Raw genomic sequence first — 17981 nt, forward strand, 5'->3', positions numbered from 1 at the left:
TCTTTGTCCCTTATCCCTGCCCTCTGTCCCTCTGGGGTGAATCAATCTCCTTTGTGCTGAGAATTTGGTCTTAAGGTATCTTGTGCTGACATGGTGGTCCTTTCAGTGTGTGTGCATACATCTGTCTTTCTGAGACCAGGGCTCAGGGAGCCCTGGCCTTGAACTTGCTACATAGCTGGAGAGTGACCTTGAGCTCCGGATCTCCTTGCCTCTACCTCCATGTGCTCAGATTACCTGGCTACATTGGAATATATTTATTTCTAATTGTCAACTTCATAACTTATTAATGATTTCTATAACACAACTTCCTAATCACCGCTAACACTTTTGTGGTGCTTACTGCTTTTCAAAGACTCTTCCAAATTAAATTATTGGTTTGATCTTTACCACAAACCTGAAATACATATTGTTTTTTAATTTTTTAAATTACATTTATGTGCATCTGTGTGTTTGGGTGTGCATGCACTGCAGTACATGTGCTTGTGGGAATCACTTCTCTCCTCTGCCATGCGGGGCCATGGATCCCACTCGGGTTGTCAGGCCTGGTGACAGGCACCTTTACACACTGAGCCAGCTTCCTAGCCTGGTATGTATTTTCGTACTCCCTGAGTTTTGCATAGAGTTCCTATTGCTACAGTTCTGACAAAAGTACCTACAAACGCATACGTGCAAATCAGGCTGAGTTCTACAGTAAAGAGAAGGAAAAGAGGTACCTTGTCCTTGCTAGGCTGGAAGAATCAATGAGTAGGATCCCGGGGCCACTTGTCCCCGACAAGAGGAACAGGTTTGTGGCATTCCCCTGATGACAGGAGTCCCCAGGCTGGGGCAATTTACCTCCCCTCACTTCTCCACTTCCGTTTTCCAATGACAAAGCAGATGTGTTCCACAAAAGCAGAACTAGACAATGTTGAGTTCGCCGTGCTAGGGAGGTGAAGGAAGGCAGGAGGGATGGGCCAGACAGGGATCTTGTCCGGTGTTAAGAAGTTAATGGGATAAAACTGTCTGAGGGAGACCACACTGGTATGCCTTCAGCTCCCATCCTGCAAGAACTTGTAGGTAAGTCTGTCATTCCCGTTTCGGAAGAGGTATCCGCAATCTCATCCGACATAGGCCTTTTGTGGCTAAAGATATTTAAGAACTAACATAACAGTGTCACTGAAGGGTCAGAAGATACACACCAGCATCCTGATCTCAGTTGACAGCGGGCAAACCATGACCAAGTCAGGCTAGGTCATCTAAACGCTTTGAGCTTCAGTTTTCTCATTTAGTACTGCTTCATGACTTGACAGTTTTCCTGGACTCCAAGCCATGTGCACAGATTAGCGAATGTATAAAATTCCACTCTAGAAGGAAAGGTATGGTAATGATTACACCAAAGACAGCTAAAGAGGGCAATGAAAACCTCACTTCTCATGGAGAGAAAAAGAAGCAGGATAGGGCAATAAAGTCAGCTAACAATTAGGTGCTCCAGGTAGGTGTGATAGGAGACATTGATAGCCCCCAAAGATTTTTTTAATGGTAGAATCATTTAGCTTGCTATCAGTGTATGCGGACAACAGGTTCAAATGGGTTTATTACACTCAGAAGCAAAGAAAACAAACCTATTTGCATGGTAGCACATTAGAACTCTATTATCTGGTTTCCAGTCCAGACTTTGCCCTTTGATAGAACTAAACCATCTCCCTAGATCTTGAATTTCTTCTGCCCTACTCTAAAGAATGGATGATGTTAAGTGATAAATTCCTGTCGATTTAAAACACAATTTGCCTTTTATCTGTATTCTTCAGGTAATCACACAGAATAAGCCACAGAAGTAGGGAAATAAACTATGAAAAAAAATCACCCACTGAGTTCCATTTATTACTAGTTCCTGAATGGAACGAAGGTGGGGGGGGGGGGGGACCTGATGTGGAATATCCTATCATACTGGGAATGAATCTGATTAAATAAGATATGATTATCAGTTGTGGTTGCCCAGGCTAGCCTCAAACATTCCTCCCCCTTCTAAAGCATGCTCTCCCACACCTGCTTCTAATTAAGTAAGATTTTAATAGACTTCTTGATTCAGGCCCGTCAGTGAAAAGAGTTAATCATTAATACCAAAGAACATTACTAAGTGGAAGCTAACGGCTGAAATTTTCCCAAACAAGGCAGGGTTAACAAGCAAGTTCAACAGTGTGGAGTTAATGGGTGAGCTCAGAGGCCAGCCACAAGGGAGCAGAGTAAGCATTGTGCTGCCAAGTGAGCATCATATGGCTGCAGACACAGTCCCAGTCCCTAGTGCTAATTAGCATATGTAAGTTTAACGCAGTTGATAGTTAAGAAGCCTTTCCTAAAGTACTGAAAATCGAGGTTGGAGAAACAGCTCAGTGGTTTAGAGCATAGGTTTCAAGTTCAGTTCGTAGCGCCTACAAGGCATTTTACAACTGTCATTAATTTGAGTTCCAGAGGATCTGGCACCCTCTTCTCCAGGCACCAGCACACATTGAACACATACACATACATGCAGACAAGACACACATATACATCAAAGGAAAATAAGATTTTTTTTTCTTTTCTCCCGAGACAGGGTTTCTCTGTGTAGCTTTGGAGCTTGTCTTGGAGTTTGCTCAGTAGACCAGGCTAGCCTCAAACTCACAGAGATCCACCTGCCTCTGGCTCCTGAGTGCTGGGATTAAAGGCATGCACCACCACTGCCTGACTGAAAATCAGATTTTTAAAATACTAACAATTCCATGGGGGCTCCTCAGCCATTGGTCCAAAGTTCATATGTTTCCTAGTTTGGCTATTTGTCCCTGTGCTTTTTCCAATCATGGTCTCAACATCTCTCACACATACAATCCCTTCTCTCTCTTGCCAATTGGACTCCCGGAGCTCCACCTGGGGCTTGGCCATGGGTCCTGCATCTGCTTCCAGACACTGGATGAGAGTTCTATCATGACAGTTAGGGTGTTCAGATCCGATCACCCATGGAACTGGACCAGGCCCTCTGGATAAGTGAGAGAGTTGATTAGCTTCAACTGTTTGGGAGGCCCCCAGGCAGTGGGACCAGGACCTGTCCTTGGTGCTTTCTGGAGCCTGGGGCCTATGCTGGGACACTTTGCTCAGCCTTGGTGCAGGGAGGAGGGGACTGGACTTGCCTAGGCCGAGCCGAGGCTGAGTCTACCAGGCTGGGCTGACTCCCCAGGGGAGATCTTGCCTTGGAAGAGATGGGAATGGGGGTGGATTGGAAGGGAGGGCTGGAGAGTGGGAGGACGGAGGATGGGGGAATCCGTGGCTGATATGTGAAATTAAGTTAATTATAAAATAAAAATACTATTAAAAAAAAGAAAAGAAAATATGAAATTGAGACACACACACACACACACACACACACACAAATACTAACAAATGAAGGCAAGCAAGATGGCTGCACAGGGGGAGATTCCTGCTGCCAGGCTCAGCCCGCGACCTGAGTTTCATCCCACGACCCAGAGAGCAGCCTCCTGCTGTGTGTTCTCTGACCACCACATACGTGGCGTGTGAATGTATGAAATGTAACACGCAGTATTTAAAGTCGGATAATGAAATCTGTCGAGTGCCTTTCACAGCTGGGGAGCCAAGTTGGGGCCTGCACCCAGTAGATGTGTGCCGCACTACTGCTAAATGCTGGCCGCTGACACTGCAAGCCTCCATATACAGAGTCCGTCCACTCGCACTAACAGTCATGGTCAGTTTTACCAACTAGAACAGAACTCTCTGGTAATGAATTTTCAATCTTATATTTGATTTTACCCCCTATAGATAGCACACCATTCCAGTTTCAACCTAGACATCACATCCATGTGTGCATGCATGTGTGTGTACACACACACACACACACATCTGAGCTACATAGTGCAGCTGTTAATAGAAATACAATGTGTATTATATATATTATATACACGAACACACACATATATACGCAGCATAATATCAAGATTTATCAGCAAAATAACATCCATCTATGTATGCATGTGTATAAAATCTAGAATCCACATGAGAGAAAATGTGTGATATTGTCTGATTCTGGCTAATTTGCCTTTTCTTTCATTTGTCTGTAATCCCAGCACTCAGGAAGTAGTGGTAGAAAAATGAGGCGCTCAGGGCTATCCCGGGCTAGATGAGACCCTGTCTCAAAACAAAACAGAAAGAGAAAAGTCTGCATAGTTACTGGACAGAAAGGTATGTGCTTCTGTGCTGTACAGTTGAGCAAGATTTTTGGTTAATTTAACTAATAAAGACTGGCTTGGGGCAGCTCCCAGAAGCCGGTTCCTTGATGGACTTTTGGGTCCTACCACTTCCTTAAGAAACTTTTACCTACTTATCACTCCTGCCCAGACTTAATAGAACCTGACTGCAAGTTCAGTGGGAAGAAAGCTCCACCAACCCTTCCTCATTCTGCGTTGAAATGTCACAGCTCCCACGGGTCTGCAGACACACACCACCTTCCGGTCCAGTTGAACTCCTGGCCCAAGGTGAGTCACTGTCCCCACAGGATTTCCAAACATCTGACCTCCCTCTAAAAGTGAAATTCAGGAAGTCGGACCAACCTCTAAAGAGGTCAGGTGGGACTGTACTGCCACTGGCTTCCTAGCCTCATCCATGATCCCACAGACCTGTCCATAGTCGCATAAAATGTTCCAGTTCACTACTTCCCCGGGGTTCTCTCTTCTGCCAGGTCCGAGCTCAGAGGGTAAAGTCCACGTTCTATCACCATGCTGTCACTGGCCTCTAGCCAAACACCTCCATTCTGGACCTACAATGGCTGCTATATTTTGCCAAAACCCTGAAGTACCTGGAGCCAGTCACCTGTATGTATATTTGCATACCTCTGTCAGATAGAAGCTCCCGGAATTTCACATGACTTACTGTGGCTACTTTGTGCCACTCCATTTTTCATCATAAATTCTAGAAAAAAAAAGGGTGACGGAGCATAAGGTATAAAAACAGTAAGAACAAAAGCCAATTTCTTCCTTCAGCATGTTAAGGCAATCTTAGGAGTCACAAAACACGTGACTGCTCATGGTGCAACGCTCATGTAGCTTTTCAACATCCGATTTCCAAAGCATGGAAATTCTGGCGAGCCTTAGAAAGTTTGACGTGATTTAGTTACAATTTCTGTCGTCAGAGTTCTCAGAACCTCAACATACCTTGTGTCTTCTTTCCCTGCCTTTCTTCCTAATTCAGCCAGGCCTCCCTGGGGGCCAGCTGCCCCTTCCCCAGAGCAAGCACAATAAAAGCTGCTTGATTGTCCTAGCACTTCCTAAATAGTGATGCCAACACGCACAGACACTTCACATGGGAGGGAGGCACCATCACTGTCCACATCCGAGGAACAGCAAGCTAAAGTCAGAAATCAAGCAGAGTAACAGGCAATCTGGATCCAGAACCTCTCTCAGCCACTAAGTTACGGTGTGAGTTTCTGGGGTCTTACTCAGGCTATTTTAGTCATTAGGAATGTGTTATTTTCCCTCCCTCAAGGCAATGGATTTCGTTCCCTGTGAGTCATACCGTGGAAAGACTGGTTCACTGCACACTTTTCCACACCTCAACTCTTCCTTTTCATGGTTACCACATCTGTGTTTGTCCTAAGGTTACGTCTCTCAAACACTGACCATCGACAAGCTACGGGTCACCTGACAGCCCCGAGTGCAGTGTGAGTGTTCACCCCGGTCCCCGGTGACTTAAAAGAAGGGCATTTCCTGGAAATGTGGGGGTTGGACATTTCATTGTAGTGAAGCATTCAGAGTGTGCGAGTCACTGTTGTTGCCTAGTTACTGGTCTGTGTTTGGCAGCGGAAAAGGCAGCTCAGCCCAGGTACAGTTGAATGTGGGCTGATTATTTACTCAGTGTGACCTTCTCCCGGCTCCACACTCCCTGTTGGTTTAATGCTTAACCCTGGCACTTTCTGAAGTCAAGAGAATCCAAAGGGGTATATGGCGTACAGACCACACAGCCATTCCTCTGTAGCTGGAGGGAAGGCAAGACTGGAAGGTCACGACAGGACTCTCGCTCATCCAAGGGCGGTGGAATGCTATGAAGTCAGGAAGTGACTTATGTGTCATCCCTTACCAGTGAGTTTCTCCTCTGAACTCAGTTCATGTAACACACTCCCAAACAGCACTGAGTCATTGATTCTGACCTCATAATCAAAAGAGCTTTTTGTTTGTTTGTTTGCAAGAAGATTGACTCATTTGGCGGAACATATTCCAGAGCAGAAAAACTACTTCACTTTTTTTTTTCTTATATCAAAGAATTGTGGGCTACAAAATAAGCAGCTTCAGAATAGAGAGAATTCACCTGCAAATACCATGTAGATGGCACAGCTGGCCAAAGGCATTTTGCTATTTTTTTTCTTCAAATTCAGGAAAGTGTATATACTTGGGTTCCTGTAGAAGCTAAACATCAAAAGTGAACGATGTTAGCTGGGACAGAACAGAATGCTTACCTAGCACACAAAGCCTTGGGATGAATCTTTAGCTCCCCTGTCCCCAAACACTCTGAGCTGAAATCCCATATAAGGCTCCAGCAATATTAGCCTTTTTCTGTAAATTTTCTTTATTCTTTGAGAATTCCATACATAAATAACCATGAAATATGATAATACCTAAATATCACATCCATTCTGCCTCTTTTTTTTTTTTTGGATTCCCCATTTTCCGAGTTATTTCTATATATTAAATATTCAAAGGAAAAAAGGTAAATTTTTTTTTTAGCTGAAAACATACATATGTATCAGATACATGGATTTTTTCCCCCTCTTTTAAAGTTTCTGTTGAGTATTCTCTGTGAGCTCCATCTTTGTGGGAAGGACCTCTCCTGCATTTACTTAACAGTTTTAGATTGAAGAATGAAAAACTCACTTTAGAAACGTTTCTTCTTTCTTCTTGCCACATAATAGCCATTCCAATACTGTGTTTTCAGTATGCCTTACACCCATGGGCACTAACAAACTAAGGAGAATATGAAGTTTTTTAGTTTTGACGCTGTAGGCTTACTTTGCAATTTTTCTTAATTTATTTTTAAATAAAATATTAATCACACAAATTCCCCCTCTAACACCTCCCATGCCCCCTCCCCCTCCAATCATGGTCTCTTTTTAATTATTATTGTTGTTACACATAAACTGTAGCGGGCGGGGTGGCGCACCTTTAATCCAGCACTCGAGCAGACCAGGTGATCTGTGAGTCGAGCACTGGCTACAAGTGAGTTCCAGGAAAGGCGCAAAGCTACACAAGAGAAACTCTGTCTCAAAAAACCAAAATAAATAAATAAATAAATAAATAAATAAATAAATAAATAAATAGGTATGTAAATTCAGACTGCTAAATTTGTTTAGCATGGCTTGTATGCATATGTTTTTAGGCCTGACCATCTTAAACATCATATGCAATCTTCATTGTCTCCGAAACAGTGTTCTTTCAAAAGACGTATTTAAAAAAAAAAAAAATCGGCAAAAAATTCATAGAATATTTAAGAAAAAGGTAGCACCACGATCCAAAACTGGCTATGCTTATAATTACTGGCAAGATTTAAAGGGTGTGAATTACTTCCCAAATATTTTAAAGTCCTTAATCATGTACAAAGCAAGTTTTCTTTAAATAAGGTTCACAATTGATAGGTAGATTCCTTGTCACCCTAAAAATAATGTTTAGGTTCATGTATTATTGAAAGGTCAGGTCTTCAGATTGTCTGAGTTTGGACCTTGAGAAATAAGTCTGCCTGAGAATTTAAACTCAAGAATGTGTTGGTACCTGTTTCATAAAAACTCTAAAAGGATTTCATTCCTCTGATTGACTGAGGATCCCTGATCATCACTTGTACATAGTGCCCTATGTAAGACAGTAAGCAGTTTATTGTGTGTGCACCTTGGGATCTAAATGACCACTGACTGTCTCATATTTTGAAAAGGTATTTAACCTTCATTTATGGCCAGGTGAACAAGATAGCCTTTGCTCCCGGTTTCAGAGAGCCTGCAGAATAGTTGAGAAACTAAACAATTCCCTATCACAAGAGAGATAAATGTTCGGGTAATCAAAAGTTCAGGGCTATAGCAACACAAAGCCAAGGACACAACCTTGTCTGGAAAGTTCAGGGAAGGCTTCTGGGAAGAAAGGCTTTTTCAACTCAGAGCTGAAGGATAAAGAAGGGTCATGTTAGCTAGCGTGGGGTCATCTGAGAGAGAAGAGATGATATGTATAAGGAGAGGTTATTATGTCTACAAGCAGCAGGCAAGTTAGCTTGGCTGTAATGAGTAAGTCTGAACCTTAGGTAACCCAGTCAGGCCACACTAACACATTGGGATTTTACCCAAAGAATAATGGGGTCTGGGAGGGGTGTTCTCCATTTTGTATTTTTCAAAAATCCCAAATATGATTCTGGACACTCAGCGGCAAGTAATTAGACCACTGCCAAACTAAAGAATGAACATGTATGCTTATGTTTAACCAGTTTCCTGAGATACCAGGGAGATGCTACCATGTGTAGCTCAGGCTGCTGGCTAATGGTTCAGCGGGTAAATAAGGAAGACTTGAATTTAAATTCTATCCTGTCATATTCAAGCAGATCACTTAATATTAGGTAAAGTAATATAAGCCTCTAGCTCTGAAGTGGAACCAATAGTAGAATGGCTACTCAACAAGGTTGGCATGAAAACTATGGGGAAACACATGTGGGACACTGGGAATAGTGGCTGCCAACCATGTTACTCAGTGCTCAGGATCATCCTCGGAATGAGCAATAGCCGAATACCATTTGACGTCAGCTGCTGTGATTAATCTCCATTGTCAGCTTGACTGCATTTTGAATCACATTGGAAACAAGACTCTTGAGTGTGTCTATGATGATTATTTCCAGAACTGGGGAGGGAAGGCCCACTCTGAGGACACCACCACAGGAACTGGGGTCCCCAGACTGAAGAAAAAAGGAAAAAGTCAGTTGGGTATCAAAAGTTCTCTCTCTCTCCCTTCTGACTGCAGACACAATATGACCAGTCACCTCCTGCACCTGTGCCTTCCCAGGGCTAGCTCTTCTCAAACTAAAATCAACTCTTTCGTTAATGAGCTTCTAGTATGGCATTTGCTCTCAGCAACAAGAAAAGTAGCCAATCATCTGCAAAAACATGCTAATGAATGCCGAGCATTCAAAACCATTGCTCTTGACTACAGGAAACATAAATTCTTTGTTTGATCTTAGCCAAAAGGCTGAGAAATGATAAAACATATAAATTCTTGGGATTATGAATGCAGGTTAGTGGTAGAGTAATGTTTAGCATGTGTGGGGCCTGATGATCAATCCTCAGCATACATAAATAAAATAAACTTTAAAAAAGATAACTCTTTGGTGTAGTTTTTAATCTTTATTTTTTGTTGTTGTTGTTGTTGTTTTAATGGGTATTCTGCCTGCATATATGTCTGTACATTGGGTGCATGCAGTGCCTGTGGAGGCCAGAAGAGGTTACTGGATGGAACTGTAATTACAGATGGTTATAAGCCACCCTGGGGGTGCTAGGAATCAAACCTGAATGCTCTGGGACAGCAGCCAGTGTTCTTAGTCACTGAGTCATCTCTCCAGTCCTCAAGCTTCTTAGAACTATCTCAATTCCTTTAGGAGAAGCAGCTTAAAGAAATAAATGCTTAGCCGGGTGGTGGTGGTGCATGCTTTTAATCCCAGCACTTGAGAGGCAGAGCCAGGAGGATCTCTGTGAGTTTGAGGCCAGCCTGGTCTGGTCTACAGAAATAAATGCTTGACATCTTTATTGACTTCCTAGTTCATAATTTAAATGTGTTAAGTAGGATGCTAACAAAACATGGACTATACAACAATCTTATGTCAGGCTTTGGGCCTTAAAATCAAGGCAAAACTCTGCTGCCTTGAAAATGGGTGTGCACAGAGTGCAGAGGATCAAGATGTGAAGTTTCTAGAACTATGCATTGCAGATAAGCTTCAGAATCAAAGCATAACTAGAAAAAATCAGATTATTTAACTAAACTCCAAGGCTAGGGGTTACAAAAGGAATTATGTAAATGTAATTGCTCAGCAATAAAATTATAGGAAACTAAGGAAAGTTATAAGCCCCAGTGCAAACACTGATGACCAAACACTCAGTTGTGGACGTCGCGGAACTAAAACCATCCAACACCTGGGCAGACTCTTCTCTCCATTTCTCAGGTGTAAAGACTAAATCACCATTCAGGATCTGCAAAGGGACATACTCTATAATAAACCAGACTGCAAGTCAAGACATGGTGCTAAAGTCAATAGCTTATGATAAAACATGTGTGTCACTTGCCAGTAACACAGCGGGCAGATAGATTATCTTAGCAACATTGACCGGTCCTGAGCCTTTACAAGCAGCCTCAGTCCACTGACTTACAGGGGCTTGGCAGAACTCAGTCATCAGGAATATTCACACCTTTGGTTGACTACAGCAATAAGGATATGAAGGAAAATCAGCAAAGGCTAAGACAGAGAGGGGGCCTCTCCAAGTGGCCTCATCAAGCACACATGTCAATCCTTCAGCCACAGATGAGAGATGTTATCAGCCAGGGGAGACCCAGCTGGTCAGTTACACACTTTCTCCAGGCACAAACGCGAGTCCCACCCTCCCATCAGGAAAGCACGTGTCCAATATCAACCTTGTTCTTGGCACAGACAGTGTAGACCCAGAGAACCACACTTGTCAGCGTGTGGTGGAAACCTCCCCCAAGTCCAAGTTCTACGCTGCTCACGGCTGTGGTTGCTTGGATGGTAAATGTAACAGAAAAGGCCCTTTGTGTTAACTCAGGTTTATACGCTGATTAATTTCAGTTAGCTACAACAACAACAAGAGCAATAAAAACAAAGCCCCAAAACAGCGAAGAAATACAGTCCTTTACAGGGCTGGGGGCCGTGGTGCAACAATCCCAGCGCTCAAGAGGCAAAGGAGAGAAGGATCCACGTCTGTCTGTGTAACACAGTGAGTCTACCATCAGCATGGGGTAAACAGTGAAAGCCTTCATCAAAAAACCACAGCGGGGGCGAGGGTGGGGAGGGGAGGGAGAGATGGCTCGGCTGTTAAAAGCACGTGCTATTCCTGTAGAATACCAAGGTTCGGCTCCCAGCACCCATGTAGCTGCTCATAACCATCTGCAACTACAGTTCCAGGGATGCCAATGGCCTTTTCTGACCTCCATGGGTACCAGGCACACATGGTACACATACAAACAGGCAAAACACCCCTAACACTCATTCATCTATAATAAAATTTAGAAATCTAAAACACAAAGAAAAAAAAAAAAACAAAAAAACCAAACCCCCCAATGGGCTGGAGAGGAGCCAAGTTGGGTTCCCAGCATCCATGATAGATAGATGACAACTCCCTATACCTCCACTTTAAGGGATCTGACACCAAAGGTACCTACACCCATATGGCACTCATGTACACACACACACACACACACACACACACAAACTAAATATATAATCTACTCAGTCTGTATATATTACACTTCTCTTTTTAAAAATTACTCTCTGGCAGCATGTATGGTTTTAAAAGCATAGTTCTAGTCTTGCTTCCTTATCCAAGCATTTTCTTTTTAAAACGCCACTGGAAACTGAATAAACAGTACTCCTAAACTGAAGTAAGTTTGAGAAATCACTAATTGATTGTACTACCAGATACTCTCACAAATCCCTAGTAGAGATAAAGTAAAACACACATATACACATACCCCAGGGGCAGGTTAAACCCGTTAAAAAAGCCGGGCGGTGGTGGCGCATGCCTTTAATCCTAGCACTCGGGAGGCAGAGCCAGGCAGATCTCTGTGAGTTCGAGGCCAGCCTGGGCTACAGAGTGAGTTCCAGGAAAGGCGCAAAGCTGCACAGAGAAAGCCTGTTTCAAAAAAAAGAAAAAGAAAACCCAAAGGGGGAAAAACCCAGTCAAACTGCACACACATATCATTGTAAGTTTATACAGCTATAACTGCACATATGAAAAGTAATTTATATACAGTTACTTATTCCAGCACTGTTTAAAGCCAACTGGCCACAACCTACATGTCCATCAAAAGGTCACTACATTGTGGTACACCTGTACAATGATGATTCTGTGGCTGCTTTTAGGAAGTTTTATCAGCATTAATTTGTCAAATTTCCAGCTGGGCGGTGGGGTGGCACACACCTTTAATCCCAGTACTCAGAAGGCAGAGGCAAGTGTATCTCTGTGAGTTCAAGGCCAGCCTGGGCTACAGAGTGAGTTTCAGGACAAGCTCCAAAGCTACGCAGAGAAACCCTGTCTCAAAAAAAAAAAAAACAAACAAACAAAAAAAAAAAACCAAAACAACAAAAAAACTGTCAAACTCACTCCACATATAGTTAGGAGAAAGTTACAGTATAGTATGCTCTACTACACATTTTTTATGTTATGAAGGAGGTAAATTTAAATTCATTTGCTTGTTCAGGCATTCTAGAAAGGATGGTGACGACACTGACAGAGGCTGAGGTAGAGGCAAACTTTAGGCAAATTCTGTGAATCCCACCCCCAAAAAGGAATGAAAATAGTATACTTGAAAGGTAACCTTTCTTTTTCCGGCCCAGGTTGTTTCAGTGCAGCCCCGTCTTTCTGCTTGTGGTTTTAATGAACTTCTGAAACTCTGCAGTGTTGAGAGCACAGGAATGCATTATTTTCCAAAGCGGATGCCAACAACCCCTTCCTTCTCCATCCGGTTCACCTGCCACATTGAAGGGACTGTTCCCCGATACCTGAGGCTGCAGCATCAACTCTCTGTGCCTCCCTGCTCCCAGCTGGGGATGGAGGCGACATGGGAGCTTTTTGTTTTGTGCCCTGCCTTATTCACCGCCTGGCAAACAGACGCTGCTCAGGAAGGGTCTCTAGAATAGATGGATTCTTTTCTTTACTCAGCTTCCATGGGACAGACTGACGCTAGCATTCAGATAGAAAAGTAGCACTGTCGTATTCAGAAATACTGACATTCCTAATCTCAGTGCAGTATGGGTATTCTTACCCTAGCAACATTCCTAGAATGATTCTGAGTTTTACAGAAGACAAACCAGCCTACAGAATGTTGTGTAGGACAGGGAACCCTAACTAATGAGAAAAAAAAAAAACCTTTAATGACTTTTCTTGTTGCTAATTTATTTGTTTTTTAAAGTGTGGGCGTTTTGTCTGCATGTCTGTCTGTGCACTGTGTGAAGGCCAGAAGAGGACATCAAGTCTGGAACTAGAGTTATAGAAGGTTGTGAGCCACAAGGTGGGTGCTGAGAATCAAACCCAGGTCCTCTGGAAGAGCAGCCAGTGCTCTTAACCACTGAGACATCGCTCTAGCCCCAAGAAAATGGTGTTACGTTACCTTCTGATTACACGGCCCAGTGAGGGCTGAATTCCACCGCCCCCCACCCCCAGGTCAATACTACATATTTGTAGCAATAAAAACCACACAGGTGGTACATGCCTTTCATCCCAGCCCTGAGGAGGCAGAGGCAGAGGCAGAGGCATCTGTGCCCAATGTTCCAGACAGCAAACAGAAAGATGTCTGTACCAATTTTTACTTTCAAGAAGAGAATTACCCCTCATTTCAAAGACATCCAGGCAGGGAGCCGAGCTTCAAGGCGTTGCAGGGCCTTGTGTTGTGTGCAGAACTGGCTGAGACCAGAGGGTCTTAGCCACAAGCCGTTCCTAAGACTCGGCTGGAGCAGACAACCGGGTGCTCCATTGGAGTAGTAACACAAACAAGCTCGGGTGCTGGCTGCTCTGTCCCTTTCTGTCATTTGAAACATCAATGAGTCAGGGATCGGCCACTTACCTGAAAGAGCTGAAGATTCACTTGAGGGTAAAGTAAGACCTTACAGAGTTTGGGTACCTACATATTTACACCAGGCCCTCGGCAGAGCCACACCAGGCCCTCGGCAGAGCCACACCAGGCCCTCGGCAGAGCCACACCAGGCCCTCACCACAGTTATACCAGGCCCTCGGCAGAGCCACACCAGGCCATCACCACAGTTATACCAGGCCCTCACCACAGTTACACTGGGCCTTCTTGACTCCCAAGTCCACACTGATCTTTCTAAAAATTCAGGTTTCCACTTTCAACCCTTCAGAGGTTCCTCACACTTCACAGAGATTTCTAGGGTGCAGAGACGATACACAGTGCATTTTATTTCTTAGGCAGCAAAGGCAAGTCAAACAAAAGCGAATGATTGCTCTTGTGCTGTGGACAAAACAGTCAGTCCGTAATTAAAAGTGTGTATGACACAGTATTTGCTAGGAGTAACATTATCAGCTAGTTCAACAGATTACTATCAGAGTCTGTTCAACAACACAGCTATGCACGACACTGTCTAGTCAAACTGGGTGTGTGGATCCAGACCAAAATCATGTCCATCCCAATGTACACTGTCACAGTGAGAAAAGACACAGTGTCACAGAACTTGGAGACATTTTCTTTTGAAGACGATGTGCCACAGTCAACTTCACACAGGAGTAAGGAAGGTTCTAGAACTAGAACTTTACTGATTTGAATCAGTAAAGAATTTTTACCAAGTAGGAATGTAGAAACTGAGCTGGTCGGACAGACAGAGAACAGGAGTGTGGCTCACATAGGCAGTGCAGGGGGATCCGAGTCTGAGAAGGGCAAAGCTATGGCCATGGGCCTCCCTGGATTTCAGTGTCCTCCTCCATCAACATTTGACAAGGTCCTTCAATGATTTCTTTTAAGGGGAGAATCTCATATTAAGGGGATAGCATTGAGCATGTTCTAAGGATCATATGCATCCGGCAAATGAATAAAATCAAATATAAAGAGTCCCAAGGCAGTTTACTCCTAAAGTCTTACAAAATGGCTACAATTTGGACTCTCGGCTCTTCTGTTTCTATTGGCAAAAACCAAAACAGTTTTTCAAACACAGATATCGAGAGAGATCCAGTTGAGCTGTGTGACTATCTCTATACAGTTCAGAGGAGCCTTGTCTACACTTGGGGTTAACACGTTCCTGCAGATCTCAACGCAAGAGGTGCGAGGAACAGTGAAGACCACGTGGCCATGTTAAGACACCATCGTAGTCTTCATTTTGATGAAGGAGAAGCCAAGGGCAGTCATACTCAGCACTACACAGGGAATCCGGCCCATCCTCACCTCCGTTCCCACAGCTTTGTTCTTGCACAGCCAGAGCAGAAGCAGATGGTACTACATTAGAGGGACAAGTCCCCACAGATGGGGAGACGGTGGAAATACAGCCATGGGAAAACACTCCGTGCCTCGATGCAGTGGAGCGCTCTAGATCCAGATCTAATGGATTGGAGAGGCACCCTCTGGAAAAGAAGCATCTCGGGATGGAAGGACTCAGAAGCGTATTCCTACTTGTCACGGTCACGGTCACTTGGGCTCTAAGCTCTTGTGGTTAAAACATACTTTACTGTAAATCAGATGATAGGTGAGTTTTCTGTTAATTTCTTCCTGTAATCATTAGAGAAAAAAAAAAAACCTCAGCTTTTAAAAAGGGATTTGCGCTGGCTAATTTTATATCAATTTGATACAAGCTAGAGTAGTCATTTTGATCTGAGGAAATGTGCCCACCAGACTGGCCTGTGGGCAGGTCTGTGGTGCGTATTTTAAAAGTGGTGATTGATGTGGGCAGTGCCACCTCTGGGGTGGTGGTCCTGGGTTCTATAAGACAGCAGGCTAAGCAAGCCACGGGGAGCAAGCCTGTCTGCAACACTCCTCCATGGCCTCTGCATCAGCTCCTGTCTCCAAGTTCCTGCCCTGTCTTCCCTCAGCAATGGAGAGTGACCTAAGAGTTATAAACTGAATAAATCCTTTGAGCAACAGAACCCTAACTAAGACAGGTAATGTCTTCCCTCAGACACCCCCAAACTGTATGTGTATGGACACCATGACATGTCGAAACTGTGGGGGGCCCAAGACAGCTTGACCATACAGCTGCCATGACAAGCTTAGAGGCCCAGACAGCTTCTTACTGGTAGGCAACACCCAGACCCAGGAAAAGCCATAAGCTGACCCCAGTCAGGTAAGGCTCTACATTTAAGGGGAAGCACCTGACATCCCAAACATTCCAACCATTAGATAAGGTTAGATAAGATGGCTAAATGGCCCTGAGTCTAGCACACACCTATTTCTATTTTACAGATACCCCTAGACAATTGTCAGCCAGTCAAGGTCCTGAACCCTGGAAATTCCCTCACCCCAACCTCTGCTATGATAAAAACTCTATCCCACCTGAGCTCAGGGCTCTCTGCTCTCACTGCTGCATCAGACAGACAGAGAGACCAAGCTCGGAGCTTGAAAATAAAGGTTCTTTGCTTTCACATATGGGATTCAGTCTCTGTGGTGGTCTTTTGGGGGTCCCCGAGATAGACATAACAAAACCCCATGATTACTTCACAGAGTTGGGAGTAAGCCCACCTTTCCCAGTTTAGGTGAATAAGCTCTGGAGGCTATTTAAGATTTTTTTTTCTTAAGGTAAAATGATGTTAATTTCTCTACTTAACTACAACATAATGACTGAACATATTTTTTTTTAACACGATGTGGTATTTCAATAGATATGGATAGTGTGCAATGATCAAACCAGGCTAGTCAGAATCCCTGTCCCCTTCTCCCTTTCTCCGTGTTCAGAAACATCCCAACCCTCTCCTAGTTATTCTGAAAGTGTTGATGGTAAACACTGCTGGGGTGTCAATGGACAGCTCACTTCGTGTGAGCCCATGTTGTATACTGCTATAGAAAGCAGGCCAGAGTATTGTACTTGCAGTTCGCAAGTACAATGTGCGGCAGTCGGCAATGGGGATGCCATTCTAAATTAACCCTGCACATCCCCGGACAAACTGCCTTCCTCAAAGCGGCCTTCTGGGAGCCCTTGCGATTGCTCCACCCTACCCTGCATTTTCTCCTCCATCAGTGTAGTTCTAGCACTTATCTAGTCAACTGGTAGACGAGACTGATTTATTTCCTTTCCGTGAGGCTGTAAGCGCCATGAGGGAAGAGCCACTGTTAGGCTTTTAACTGCCTTTTAGATGCAAGGCCTGGCAGAGTTGATGGTTATATCTAAGTATTTGTTCACTAACTCATGCTAGGAGTCACATGTTTAAAAATGGGCTTGGTGGCATATGCCTGTAACCCCAGCACTTGAGACACGAGCACGGGTGTCACTCACAAGAGCTGGCCACAAAGGGAGACCCTGTCTCAGTAAAATGAAGAAAAAGTGTCAGTTCTTTGCAAAAGAGATCACTGAGGTTAAGAGTAGAAAAGGAAGCCAGGCAGCAGTGGCGCACGCCTTCTTTAATCCCAGCTCTCGGGAGGCAGAGCCAGGCGGATCTCTGTGAGTTCGAGGCCAGCCTGGTCTACAGAGCAAGATCCAGGACATGTACCAAAACTATACATGGAAACCCTGTCTCAAAAAACCAAAAGGAAAAAAAGAGTAGAAAAGGAGAGATGACAGCATTTTACTGTTCAGAAGTGTGACAGGGTAAGTGTGACACTGCGAACCTTCAGGGCAGAGTATAGGGATGTGCCTACAGGTAGACGTCAACGAAGGGCAGAGCTGGGCATGGTGGCGCACACCTTTTTTGTCCTGGAACTCACTCTGTAGACCAGGCTAGCCTTCAACACAGAGATCCGCCTGGCTCTGCCTCCTGAGTGCAAGGCCAGCTTGGTCTACATAGTGAATTGTAGGCAGGGCTCCATAATGAGACCTTGATTTCTTTCTTTCTTTCTTTTTTTTCTTTTCTTTCTTTTCTTTCTTTCTCTCTCTCTCTCTCTCTCTCTCTCTCTCTTTCTGTTTCATTAAGAAAAGATAAGAAAAAAGGAAAGAAGAGGAAGGATGAGTCACTAACACAGACAGGTGTGATGGGGTAAAACTGAATAAAGAACTCAGTGTTTCCTGGTTACAGACTCTGGAATTTAACGTATCTTGGAAGGCCACCCCATACTCCCTCCTTCTGACTG

The 17981-nt window shown here is 44.1% G+C and overlaps 1 protein-coding gene across 5 annotated transcripts in view; it reads right to left on the reverse strand.

The window, feature by feature from the left end:
* Sgms2 (sphingomyelin synthase 2) overlaps positions 1–17981 on the reverse strand; it is an 83030-nt gene that overhangs the window by 38942 nt on the left and 26107 nt on the right. Inside the window, exon 1 of one of the 5 annotated variants that reach the window (XM_037207111.1) lies at positions 4851–4922. The exons of the other annotated variants lie outside the window; for them this stretch is intronic. The gene's annotated coding sequence lies outside the window, so the exon portion shown is untranslated. Of the gene's footprint in view, positions 1–4850; positions 4923–17981 lie in introns of those variants that run through there. 5 annotated transcript variants of the gene reach the window in all.

This window comes from Peromyscus leucopus, chromosome 6 (assembly GCF_004664715.2).
Source record: "Peromyscus leucopus breed LL Stock chromosome 6, UCI_PerLeu_2.1, whole genome shotgun sequence".
NCBI lineage: Eukaryota > Metazoa > Chordata > Mammalia > Rodentia > Cricetidae > Peromyscus > Peromyscus leucopus.